Raw genomic sequence first — 13,746 nt, 5'->3', positions numbered from 1 at the left:
TATGACTCCTAAGGTAAAACTAAAATAAAAACAGTTATCACAGAGTTAAGGCTAAGATTGGAATTTAACAACCTTTGTTCTGGGAAGTGGATGTTCCTCTAATCTGCGGGGTGCTTGGTCCTTCAAGAGATAATTTATGGCGCTTTAATTCCTTTAAATCACACCCTTGCTCCTCATGTTCTTTAAGAAAATAGCAAAGAATGCTACTTTGTTCCTTCTGTTCTTTCTTTATTTGTTCCATAGCTTCTTGCATCTTGGTAATAGATGTTTCAAGATACTCCCAGTATTCAGATTGAGGGATTTCTGGGAGATATTCCTGTGTTCTCTTCTTGATGGGGTCATCCTGTGCTTGTTGTTTTTCCATTGATGCTTTGGTGATTGGTCGCTCAACTGAGATATACTCAGTTATTCCCATCCTTACTCCAGCGTCCTTGCAGAGCATAGAAATCAAGCTTGGATAAGCCAACCTGGCATCTTTGGAATTTTTGTTTGCAATTTTGTAAAATTCAGTTGAAATCAGTTGATGAACTTCCACTTCTTTTCCCATCATGATGCAATGGATCATCACTGCTCTTCTAATAGTGACTTCAGAACGGTTGCTAGTGGGCAGCAGAGAATGCCTAATGAAGTCCAGCCATCCTCCGGCGACTGGTTTGAGATCTTCTCTTTTGAGTTGATTTGGGACACCCTTCGTGCTGGTGGTCCACCTGGCTCCAGGGATACATATATCCTCTAGAATCTTATCTAGGCCCTTGTCTGTTCTCATCATTCTCCTATTGAAGGAGTCTGGATCATCTTTCAGTTGAGGTAGCTTTAAGATCTCCCTGATCTTGTCAGGGTGGGTATGAACAATATTTCCTCTGACCAAGGTCCGATAGTCATAGAGAGCAGATCCAGATAGTCTTTGCTTGTCTGTTTGCCACATATTAGCATAGAACTCCTGGACCATATTCCTTCCCACTTTCGTTTCAGGATTAGCTAGGATCTCCCAGTTCCTGATACGAATTTGCTCCTGGATCTCCGGATATTCGTCTTCTTTCAGATCGAATCTAACTTTCGGGATCACTGATCTTAGACCCATTATTTTGTAATAATGGTCTGAATGTTCTTTAGTTAAGAACTTCCCTTGATTCCAAAGTGGTTTTGGAACACTCTCTTTCTTTCCTCTTAGAGTGGGTTATTTTCCTTTAGGAGCCATGATCTTAGTGGGTATGGTTTAGTGATCACGGATAAACACACCAAACTTAGAGGTTTGCTTGTCCTCAAGCAAAAGAAAAGAAAAGAGAGGGATAGAAGGAGAGCTAGTGTAGGATGGTGGATGAGAGGAAGGAGGCCGAATGGGTTTTTAAAAGGGAGGGGGGGTTTTCGAAAATAGGGAGAAAGATAAGATAGAAGATATGGTTTTAAAAAAAATAAGTATGATAAGAAAATATATAGTTTAAAATTGAAAAGATATGAAAGATATTTGAAAAAGATAAAATTGGATTTTTGAAAAAGATAATATGGAGATTCGAAAAAGATATTGATTAGTTGAAAAGATTTTTGAATGAAAAGAGATAGATTTGTTTTGAAAATTTTGAAAAAGAGTTGAATTGGATAAAAAAAGATTTGTGCTTATGGATTAAGATACATTTGATATTTTTAGAATAGGGTTTTTAGAAATTAGGGATTTTAGAAATCAGGGTTCTTAACATGTTTATACAAGAAATCATGAATTGAAACATGAAAATTAAATTTAGAATGAAAAATATGAAGTAAAAACGAATTCACCTCCTCCCCACCATCCTGGCGTTTGAACGCCCAAACGCTGCATGTTTTGGGCGTTCAACGCCCAAATGCTGCCTCTCCTGGGCGTTCAACGCCCAGCTGTTGCTTCTTTCTGGCGTTGAACGCCAGGAACTCCTTTGTCACTGGGCGTTTTTCTGAACGCCCAGGATGCTGTAAATCTGGCGTTAAACACCCAGAAGGAGCTTCTTTCTGGCGTTCAACGCCCAGAAGATGCTTCTTTCTGGCGTTTAACGCCCAGATGGCTATCCTTACTAGCGTTCAATGCCCAGTGGATGCTTCTTTTGGGTGTTGAACGCCCAAAACAGACTTTTACTGGCGTTTTCTTGCCAGTGAGCTCTTTTTCTCTGTTTTGTGTGTAGAATCCTTCTGTAACCCTGTGAACTTATACAATTGACTCTTTACCTTAGTATCAGTGAACTTTATATAAACAAATAAAATCAAGAATAGGGCAAAATGCTTAGAGGAAGTGATGCCCCATGGCTGGGTTGCCTCCCAGCAAGCGCTTCTTTATTGTCTTTAGCTGGACCTTGCTGAGCTTTTAATCTAGCTTCAGCCTTGAGCACTCTTGCTCAACATTGCCTTCAAGATAGTGCTTGATTCTCTGTCCATTAACAATGAACTTCTTATCAGAATCAATATCTTGAAGCTCCACATAACCATATGGTGATACACTTGTAATCACATATGGTCCCCTCTACCGGGACTTTAGTTTCCCGGGGAACAGCCTGAGCCTAGAGTTAAACAACAGAACCTTTTATCCTGGTTCAAAGATTCTAGATGACAGTTTTCTGTCATGCCACTTTTTTTATTTTTCTTTATAAAGCTTGGCATTTTCAAAAGCAGTGAATCTGAATTCCTCTAGCTCATTTAGCTGGAGCAATATTTTTTCTCCAGCTAATTTGGCATCAAAGTTTAGGAATCTGGTTGCCCAGTAGGCTTTATGTTCCAGTTTCACGGGCAGGTGGCATGCCTTACCATACACAAGTTGGTATGGAGAGGTCCCTATAGGAGTCTTGAATGCTGTTCTGTAAGCCCACAGAGCATCATCCAAGCTTCGTGCCCAATCGTTTCTAGGGGTACTTACAGTCCGTTCCAGGATTCTTTTTAGTTCCCTGTTAGAGACTTCAGCTTGCCCATTTGTCTGTGGATGATATGGAGTCGCCACCTTGTGGCGAATCCCATACCGGACCATGGCAGAGTAAAGCTGTTTGTTGCAGAAGTGAGTGCCCCCATCACTGATTAGTACCCTGGGGACACCAAACCTGCTGAATATATGTTTCTGGAGGAATTTCAGTTCTATTTTAGTATCATTGGTGGGTGTGGCAATGGCCTCAACCCATTTTGATACATAGTCAACTGCCACCAGAATATAAGTGTTTAAGTATGATGGTGGAAAAGGCCCCATGAAATCAATACCCCATACATCAAACAACTCAATCTCCAAGATTTCTTGTTGAGGCATGGCGTAATTGTGAGGCAAATTACCAGCTCTTTGGCAACTGTCACAGTTACGTACAAACTCTCGGGAATCTCTGTATAGTGTAGGCCAGTAGAAGCCACATTGGAGGACCTTGGTGGCTGTTCGCTCACCTCCGAAATGACCTCCATATTATGACCCATGGCAATGCCATAAGATCCTTTGTGCTTCTTCTTTAGGTACACACCTACGGATTATGCCATCTGCACATTTCTTAAAGAGATAGGGTTCATCCCACAAGTAGTACTTTGCATCAGTAATTAATTTTTTCTTTTGTTGCCTGCTGTACTCCTTGGGAATGAACCTTGCAGCTTTGTAGTTTGCAATGTCTGCAAACCATGGTGTTTCCTGAATGGCAAACAAATGCTCATCCGAAAAGGTCTCAGAGATTTCAAGAGAGGGGAATGATGTCCCTTCTATTGGCTCTATCCGGGACAGCTGATCAGCCACTTGGTTCTCTGTCCCTTTTCTGTCTCTTATTTCTATATCGAACTCTTGCAGAAGCAACACCCATCTTATGAGCCTGGGTTTTGAATCCTGCTTTGTGAGTAGATATTTAAGAGCAGCATGGTTAGTATACACAATCACCTTTGATCCTACCAAGTATGATCTAAACTTGTCAATGGCATAAACCACTGCAAGCAATTCTTTTTCTGTGGTTGTGTAATTTTTCTGGGCATCATTTAAAAAGCAGCTAGCATAATAAATGACATGCAGAAGCTTGTCATGCCTCTGCCCCAGTACTGCACCAATAGTGTGATCACTGGCATCACACATTAGCTCAAATGGTAATGTCCAGTCTGGTGCATAAATAACTGGTGCTGTGACCAGCTTGGCTTTCAGCGTTTCAAACGCCTGCAGACACTCTGTGTCAAACACAAATGGCGTGTCAGTAGCTAGCAGATTGCTCAGAGGTTTTGCGATTTATGAAAAATCCTTTATAAATCTCCTATAGAATCCTGCATGCCCCAGAAAGCTTCTGATTGCCTTAACATTGGCAGGTGGTGGTAATTTTTCAATTACCTCTATTTTTGCATGATCCATCTCTATTCCCTTGTTTGAAATTTTATGCCCAAGGACAATCCCTTCAGTCACCATAAAGTGACATTTTTCCCAGTTTAAAACTAGGTTGGTCTCTTAGCATCTTTTCAAAACTAGTTTCAGGTGATCAAGACAGGAGCTGAATGAGTCTCCATATACTGAGAAGTCATCCATGAAGACTTCCAGAAATATTTCCACCATATCAGAGAAAATAGAGAGCATGCATCTCTGGAAGGTTGCAGGCGCATTACACAGCCCAAATGGCATCCTTCTATAAGCAAACACTCCAGATGGACATGTGAATGCTGTTTTCTCTTGATCTTGGGGATCTACTGCAATCTGGTTATAGCCTGAGTAGCCATCCAAAAAGCAGTAATAATCATGACCTGCCAATCCTTCTAGCATCTGGTCTATGAATGGTAAAGGAAAATGATCCTTTCTGGTGGTTGTATTGAGCCTTCTGTAGTCAATACACATGCGCCACCCTGTAACTGTTCTTGTAGGAACCAGTTTATTCTTTTCATTATGAACCACTGTCATGCCTCCCTTTTTGGGGACAACTTGAACAGGGCTCACCCAGGGGCTATCAGAAATAGGATAAATAATCCCAGCCTCCAGTAATTTGGTGACCTCTTTCTGCACCACTTCCTTCATGGCTGGATTTAGCCGCCTCTGTGGTTGAACCACTGGTTTAGCATTATCCTCCAATAAGATTTTGTGCATGCATCTAGCTGGGCTTATGCCCTTAAGGTCACCTATGGACCACCCAAGAGCTGTCTTGTGTGTCCTTAGCACTTGAATAAGTGCTTCCTCTTCCTGTGGATTTAAAGCAGAGCTTATGATCACTGGAAAAGTGTCACCTTCTCCCAGAAATGCATATTTCAGGGATGGTGGTAATGGTTTGAGCTCGGGTTTAGGCGGTTTTTCCTCTTCCAGAGGAAATTTCAGAGGCTCTTTCATTTCCTCTGAATCCTCAAATCAGGCTGAACATCTTTAAAAGATGTCTTCCAACTCTGATTCGAGACTCACAGCCATGTTGATCTCTTCTACCAAAGAGTCAATAAGATCAACTTTCATGCAGTCTTTTGATGTGTCTGGATGCTGCATGGCTTTGACAGCATTCAACTTAAACTCATCATCATTGACTCTCAGGGTTATTTCCCCTTGTTGGACATCAATGAGAGTTCATCCAGTTGCTAGGAAGGGTCTTCCTAGAATGAGAGTGGCACTCTTGTGCTCCTCCATTTCCAGCACTACAAAGTCAGTGGGAAAGGCGAATGGCCCAACTCTGACAATCATGTCTTCAATCACGCCTGATGGGTATTTAATGGAGCCATCAGCAAGTTGGAGACATATCCGGGTTGGTTTAACTTCTTCAGTTAAACCAAGCTTTCTGATAGTGGATGCAGGTATTAGGTTGATGCTTGCCCTAAGATCACATAAAGCTGTCTTGGTGCAATTACCTTCTAATGTGCATGGTATCAGAAAACTCCCAGAGTCTTTAAGCTTTTCAGGAAAGCTTTTCAGAATGACTGCACTGCATTCTTCAGTGAGGAGAACTCTTTCAGTTTCTCTCCAATCCTTCTTATGACTCAAGATCTCTTTCATGAACTTGGCATAGGAAGGTATTTGCTCAAGTGCCTCTGCAAATGGAATCTTTATTTCAAGAGTCCTGAGATAATCTGCAAAGCGAGCAAATTGCTTATCCTGCTCCTCTTGGCAGAGTTTTTGAGGATAAGGTATCTTGGCTTTATATTCCTCAACCTTAGTTGCTGTAAGTTTATTTCCTACAGAAGTGGTTGAAGAAGCCTTTTTAGATGGGTTGTCATCAGCACTTGTGTGTGTCTGATCCCTCACTGGCAATTGAGTGCCAGAGCTAAAAGCTGGAGTGACGTTAGACGCCAGCTCTTCATCTGTTCCTGGTGTCTGAACGCCAGAACTGTGCTTCTTTTGGGCGTTCAACGCCAGATCCTTGCTTGTTTCTGGCGTTGAACGCCATTCCTGAGCATGATCTGGGGGTTCAGCGAGTTAAACACCAAAGTGGTCCCTGAGATTTGCAAAATGCATCGATTTAGTCTCTGACTTCCCAATTGTACTAATTTAATCCTCCAGATTCGAAAAAATGCATCAAAATGGTCCCCCTCATATTTTTCGGTCAGATTCCTTACCGGCGGGAGTGACGTGGCGAACGAGTGCCACGCTGGAGTGTCCAACGGTTGGATGATGTGGCAAATAAAACTTTATGCACCAATTTTGTCCCTGATCCCTTTTTAAACCCTAACTCACAAATGGCGCAGCACATCATCGTCTTCTTCTCTTCTTCGTCATCTTCTTCGTCGTCTTCTTCGTCTTCTTCTTCTTCTTTTTATGATGATTCACTTCTATGTCTCTTTCCACCTATAACTTTCCTGCCATTTAGGTGCAAACCCCTTTTGGTATGGCTCGCACCCACAGATTTGCAACCGAGACGGTTGATGTTCCCGCACAAGAAGGTGAAAGGGTAACTGTTGCGGTGGCAGCTCCATTATTTAATCCCTCAGTCCTCTTTCCCCTTCTTGCTGTCCTTGCCACTGGTGATGCTGCGTCTGGACTTATTGACCCCAGGTTGCCCTAATTCCTATCAGTTGTTGCAGTTTCATCACTCGCTGTTGGAGCCACGTTAAATTCCGTCGTTTTTCCACAGTTGAAGCAGGTACTGCTGTTAGTTCATCAGTTTTGTTCCCATTGATAGATGCTTGTTTGCCTATCTTTTGTCTATCCAGTTTTACTTAAAAGAGGCAATCTTCTTGTTGATGATGCTTATATTGTTGTTTCCCCTTTGAAAAAATAACTTAAAAATGGCAATGTGTCTGCAGTTGTTACTTTCACTCTTTCGGTGGTTTAAACTCTATCCACATGGGTTTGTGCTTTGTTTTATTACTACTCGTCCTTGAATATGAGAAATAGGAAACAAAAGGGTGCAACTTTTTTTAGTTCATGACTTGTGGGCTCCTTCGATGGAAGTTATTACAATATGGAGGAATCAGTGTGGCTTGATTTCCCCTTATCTTTAACTTTGTTTACATTACTCAATTATGAGGGTTCTCAAGAAGATATAATTAGTTCATCTGTTCTTTATTCTGGCCAACACAGCTTCCACAAGGGTCGGTTGAGGTTACTGCTATCAAACAACGACTTCTATCTCAGTATGATGTGATTCTATCACGCATCAAGGACCTAAAAGAGGCTGCTGAAAAAGAGGCGTGCTACATTCATGATTTGAAATTAGCATGGTGATATATGATTTGATAATTCATACATAATCCAGTTTGAACCATCCTGCATGTTCGTGTGAATATTTTGCTGTAAAGAGGGAAAGATATAGTTATGTCTGACTATAATTTACATTATGTTATAGAAAAATCATCCTGATTGAAAAGGAATGCAGAATGCTGAACTGAATCATCTAATAATACACTAGCAATCTAATTATAAGTAACTTATAGAAAATACTTGAATATGTCACAGTTTCCTCCAGAAATTGTCTGAGTACAGCTCATTGATTGTATATTTTATTTATGACTGAATAAAAGAGAGTGCAAAAATCTTTATTGAAAAAAGGCACTTTGTTTCCTATCCTTATGTGGATTTTTACCTGTACCAGTTATATTTACTTCCTCCTTTGTAGATCTGGATGTTAGCTCGAATGTGCCAACTCGAGAACAAAATTTCAGCTGTTGGAGAACCTTCTTATCGGTGAACTGTGAATCCGCAACATCATAGATTCTTTGTTTCTGATATGTTCATGAAATAGTTTTTAAATAAATAAATATGTTGTTGAAATAATCATTTTCTCCTCATTGACCATTTATGCAGGACTCGTAGAAGTAAAGTCAAAAGGGTGCGAGAGAGCCTGCAAAACTCCCTCAGGGGAAGGATTGAATTGATTGATAGCTATGCCAGGGTATGCTTCTCAGAAAAAAGTATAATGAGAATGAATAGAAGAAGAAGAAGACGAAGAAGAGAAGAAGACGATGATGTGCTGCGCCATTTGTGAGTTAGGGTTTAAAAAGGGATCAGGGACAAAATTGGTGCATAAAGTTTCATTTGCCACATCATCCAACCGTTGGACACTCCAGCGTGGCACTCGTTCGCCACGTCACTCCCGCCGGTAAGGAATCTGACCGGAAAATATGAGGGGGACCACTTTGATGCATTTTTTCGAATCTGGAGGATTAAATTAGTGCAATTGGGAAGTCAGGGACTAAATCGGTGCATTTTGCAAATCTCAGGGACCACTTTGGTGTTTAACTCGGTGTTCAACGCCAGCCTTCCACCCAATTTCTGGCGTTTTAGTGCCAGAATGATTTTCCCTGGGCTCTTACTGTCCTTAGGTGGATTTTGGGTGGTTTGCTCATTTCTTGGCTTCTTGCTGCCTTGAGGTGAGGTATTTAACGTCTTCTCACTTCTTAATTGAACTGCTTGGCATTCTTCTGTTATTTGTTTTGACAGCTGCTGCTTTGTTTGCTTCAATTGTTCTTCCATATTTATATTAGCCATCCTTGTCTCTTGTAGTCTATCCTTGAATTCGGCTAACTGCTTTGTTAGAAAGTCCAATTGCTGATTGAATTCAGCAGCTTGTTTTACAGGACTGAGTTCAGCAGTTATTGTTTTAACCTCTTCTTTCATGGAAGGGTCACTGCTTAGGTACAGATGCTGATTTCTGGCAACTGTATCAATGAGCTCTTGAGCTTCTTCAATTGTCTTTCTCATGTGGATAGATCCACCAGCTGAGTAATCTAGAGACATCTGAGCTCTTTCTGCAAGCCCATAGTAGAAGATGTCTAACTGAACCCACTCTGAAAACATTTCAGAGGGGCATTTTCGTAGCATCTCTCTGTATCTCTCCCAGGCATCAAAAAGAGATTCATTATCTCCTTGTTTAAAGCCTTGGATGTCCAGCCTTAGCTGTGTCATCCATTTTGGAGGAAAGTATTGATTCAGGAATTTTTCTGTCAGCTGTTCCCATGTCGTTATGCTGGCCTTAGGTTGGTTATTTAACCACCTCTTAGCTTGGTCTTTTACAGCAAATGGAAACATTAATAATCTGTAGACATCCTGATCTACTTCCTTATCATGTACTGTGTCAGCAATCTGTAAAAACTGTGCCAGAAACTCTGTAGGTTCTTCCTGTGGAAGACCGGAATACTGGCAACTTTGCTGCACCATGATAATGAGTTGAGGATTCAACTCAAAGCTACTGACTCCAATGGAGGGTATGCAGATACTACTCCCATATGAAGCAGTAGAGGGGTTAGCATATGACCCCAGAGTCCTCCTGGACTGTTCATTTCTGCTTAGGTCCATGATGGAGAAAGGGAGATGATGTAAAATAGAAGAAAATATTTTTATTTATTTAATTATTTATTTATTTCGAAAACAAAATAAATTAAAATAAAATAAATAAAAATAGGTGAAGATTTTCAAAAAAATTGAGGAGAGAGAAAGTGGTTAGGATGTTTTGAAAAGGATATGATGATTTTTGAAAAAGGTTTTAAATTTTGAAATAAAAATCTGAATTTTAAAGGTAAATTTCGAAAATCTGCTTTAAAATAGAGAGAAAAGATATTTTTGGATTTAAAGAGGAGAGAGAAAAACAATAAGATAGTACAAGATTAAAAATTTTTAGATCTAATGCTCCTTGTTTTCGAAAATTTTGGAGGGAAAACACCAAGGAACACCAAACTTAAAAATTTTAAGATCAAGACATAAGGAAAATCAAGAACACTTTGAAGACTCACAAGAACACAAGAACATGAAGAAAGAACACCAAACTTAAAATTTTTAGAAAACCAAACTAAAATTTTCGAAAAACAAAGAAAAATCAACAAGAAAACACCAAACTTAAAGTTTGGCACAAGATTTATTCAAAGAAAAATTATTTTTAAAAAAGATTTTAAAAATAGGATAGCCAATTACTAAGAACATAAGCACCACGCTCTAGCTAATTGAGCTATAAATTTAAAGTGTTTTAACAAGGTATAAATAATAAAAGACTCTAAACCAAGAAGAAAAATTTTTCCTAATCTAAGCAACAAAATAAACCGTCAGTTGTCCAAACTCAAACAATCCCCGGCAACGGCGCCAAAAACTTGGTACACGAATTGTAAATCACACTTTTTACAACTCGTACCACTAACCAGCAAGTGCACTGGGTCGTCCAAGTAATACCTTACGTGAGTAAGGGTCGATCCCACGGAGATTGTTAGCTTGAAGCAATCTATGGTTATCTTGTAACTCTTAGTCAGGAAAACAATAAAATATATCACTTATCAAATTTGATTGCAAGGAATAAAAGGGTAGAACACAAATTATACTTGTATGCAATGATGGAGAATATGTTGGAGCTTTGGAGATGCTTTATATTCTGAAATTCTGCTTTCCTCTGTTTTCTAATTCACGCACGCACGTCCTCCTATGGCAAGCTGTGTGTTGGTGGATCACCGTTGTCAATGGCTACCATCCATCCTTCCAGTGAAAAGGGTCCAGATGCGCTGTCACCGCACGGCTAATGATCTGCAGGTTCTCAATCGTACCGGAATAGGATTTACTATCCTTTTGCATCTGTCACTACGCCCAGCACTCGCGGTTTGAAGTTCGTCACAGTCATTCAATCCCAGATTCCTACTCGGAATATCACAGACAAGGTTTAGACTTTCCGGGCTCTCATGAATGCCGCCATCAATCTAGTTTATACCACGAAGATTCTGATTAAGAGATCCAAGAGATACTCATTCAATCTAAGGTGGAACGGAAGTGGTTGTCAGGCACGCGTTCGTGGGGGAATGATGATGATTGTCACGTTCATCACATTCAGGTTGAAGTGCGAATGAATATCTTAGAAGCGGAATAAGTTGAATTGAATAGAAAACAGAAATACTTGCATTAATTCATCGAGACACAGCAGAGCTCCTCACCCCCAACAATGGAGTTTAGAGACTCATGCCGTCAAAAGGTACAAAGTTTAGATCTAAAATGTCATGAGATACAAGACAAGTCTCTAAAAGTTGTTTAAATACTAGACTAGTAAACTAGGTTTACAGAAAATGAGTAAACTAAGATGGATAGTGCAGAAATCCACTTCTGGGGCCCACTTGGTGTGTGCTGGGGCTGAGACTTAAGCTAATCACGTGCATAGGGCTGTTCTGGGCGTTCAACGCCAGCTTTGGATCCTTTTCTGGCGTTGAACTCCAACTTGTAACTTGTTTCTGGCGCTGGACGCTAGACTGCAACATGGAACTGGCGTTGAACGCCAGTTTACATCATCTATCCTTGAGCAAAGTATAGACTATTATATATTGCGGGAAAGCCCTGGATGTCTACTTTCCAACGCAATTTGAAGCGCGCTATTTATAGTTCTGTAGCTCCAGAAAATCCATTCCGAGTGCAGGGAGGTCAGAATCCAACAGCATCAGCAGTCCTTTTTCAGCCTGAATCAGATTTCTGCTCAGCTCCCTCAATTTCAGCCAGAAAATACCTGAAATTACAGAAAAACACACAAACTCATATTAAAGTCCAGAAATATGAATTTTTCCTTGAAACTACTAAAAATAAACTAAAAACTAACTAGAACACACTAAAAACTATATGAAATTAACCCTAAAAAGCGTATAAAATATCCGCTCATCACTTCCCGAAAAAATATTGTTGAGATGTCTACCCAGATCCCTGCTGGCATGGTCGAATGGATGGATTCTATAGTCCTAATGTGTGTGACCATGGCCGACCCGGAGTACTGTGAGAGGCTTAGGAGATTCCATAGGATCTGTAGCAATAGGGACGATGAAAAGAACTATGAGATGTTGTCACCTAACCCTGAGGAGAGGGTTAGTTTCCCTTCTTTGACCCCGAGAGAACGTCCGTTCTTTTACGCTTATGACTTTTTCTTTAGTCTGCTGAACATCACCATCCCTTTTACTGCTTTTGAGACCGACCTGTTATGGACTTGCAAGGTAGCCCCTTCTCAGCTTCATCCGAACTCTTGGGCCTTCATTAAGATTTTTCAGCTGTTGTGCCAGGAACCGTATCTCTTTTCCTTTATCTGTTTGTGTTGACCATACCTGGAGTAGCCAAGAAGAAGACTTCTTGGGTTTCGTTCTGAGCTACCCAGGGGAAAAAAGTATTTTCTATGTATGATGAGTCTTTTCGGGATTTTAAGAACTATTGCTTTAAGGTCCGAGCTGTCGAGAATGCCCGACCTTTCTTTTTAGATGAGAATGACGAGCCGACCTTTCTTTTATGTTAGCAAAAAGATATTTGTATCTACTAAGTATTCTTGGGAGAGTCTGGATGAGGTTGAACAGGCCTTTGTGGGTGTTTTAGAGGAGAACTGGGGGGAGCCTCCTCATTCGGACACGAAGAGGTTTCTAGGAAATCCTTCCCTCCTCCGTGCCGAGCTGGGTAGTGTCCGACCTCTTTTTCTAGTGATTTTCTTCTGTTATTTGCTGATTTTTCCCTTACTTGTTTGTAACTTTATTTTCCTGGTTCTTTTTTCAGAAATGGTGAAATCTACGGATTCTATGAGGGCCTTCTGTAGGGCTAAGAAGGTGACTGCTGCACAAAACTTATCAACAAAGGCTTCGGGGGAAGGGTCTTCTCAGGTGCCTCTGAAGAAGCCGACTTCTGATGCTTCTGGGCCGAGGAAGATCATTCCGACTCTTTAAGTTCGGACGATTCCTTCTGACCCTGTTCAGCCGACCTCTGGTGCTGCCTCCTCTCCTACTACTGCTGGTCCTCCCCCAAAACGTCAAAAAACTGTTGGTTCTTATGATCTAAATGACAAGGATTTTGATGGTGTGGGTTTTGCTGCTTAGATGATGTGTCGTCATGGTAAGATTCCCTTAGATGATGTGTCGATCCTTCATCACCTTGACTTTATTGCTAGCAATAGTGTTCGAATGGCCAACATGAATGCGGCCTTATTTCGTGTGGTTCGGGATTCTCCTGTTCACGTGATTAAGGCCTTTATGGAGGATGCCAAGTCTGAATTTGAAAGAATTAAGGGTTTGAAGGATGAGCTTGATGCTAGGGTGATTAAGTTGGAGTTGAATGTGGAGAGGGAAAAGTTCCGAGCTACTAAGGTGGAGGCAGCTGCTAACTTAGCTGATGAGGTTGCAAAAAAGTATAAGGAGAGCTATACCCGGACCTATGGCGAGCTGCTGGAAGCTAAAGAGAGGCTCCAATCGGCCCAGGATGATTATGCCGAGCTCCAGGGACATATGGTAAATAGTATGACTGATATGTTTGAGATCCTAAAGGCTCAGGTCCAAGTTATTACTCTCGAGGCCGATCTCTCCTTGTTCAGTATGGATAATATAGTAGTGGATGGCAAGATCGTGCCTGCCCCTGATGATGAGGATGAGGGTCCTCCTCTTATGCCACCAGGGAAAGCCTCCGCAGCC

At 41.0% G+C, this 13,746-nt stretch overlaps 1 long non-coding RNA gene across 1 annotated transcript; it reads left to right on the top strand.

The window, feature by feature from the left end:
* Positions 1-6,834: 6,834 nt before the first annotated feature.
* Positions 6,835-8,263, top strand: LOC140179521 (uncharacterized). Its single transcript, XR_011873010.1, has 3 exons — positions 6,835-6,998; positions 7,439-7,546; positions 7,974-8,263. It is a non-coding gene; the product is annotated as an uncharacterized lncRNA (long non-coding RNA).
* The last annotated feature ends 5,483 nt before the right edge of the window (positions 8,264-13,746 follow it).

Source organism: Arachis hypogaea, chromosome 15 (assembly GCF_003086295.3).
Source record: "Arachis hypogaea cultivar Tifrunner chromosome 15, arahy.Tifrunner.gnm2.J5K5, whole genome shotgun sequence".
Taxonomy (NCBI): domain Eukaryota; kingdom Viridiplantae; phylum Streptophyta; class Magnoliopsida; order Fabales; family Fabaceae; genus Arachis; species Arachis hypogaea.
Note: the sequence above shows the minus strand (reverse complement) of the source record. Positions and strands in the feature narration are given on the sequence as shown.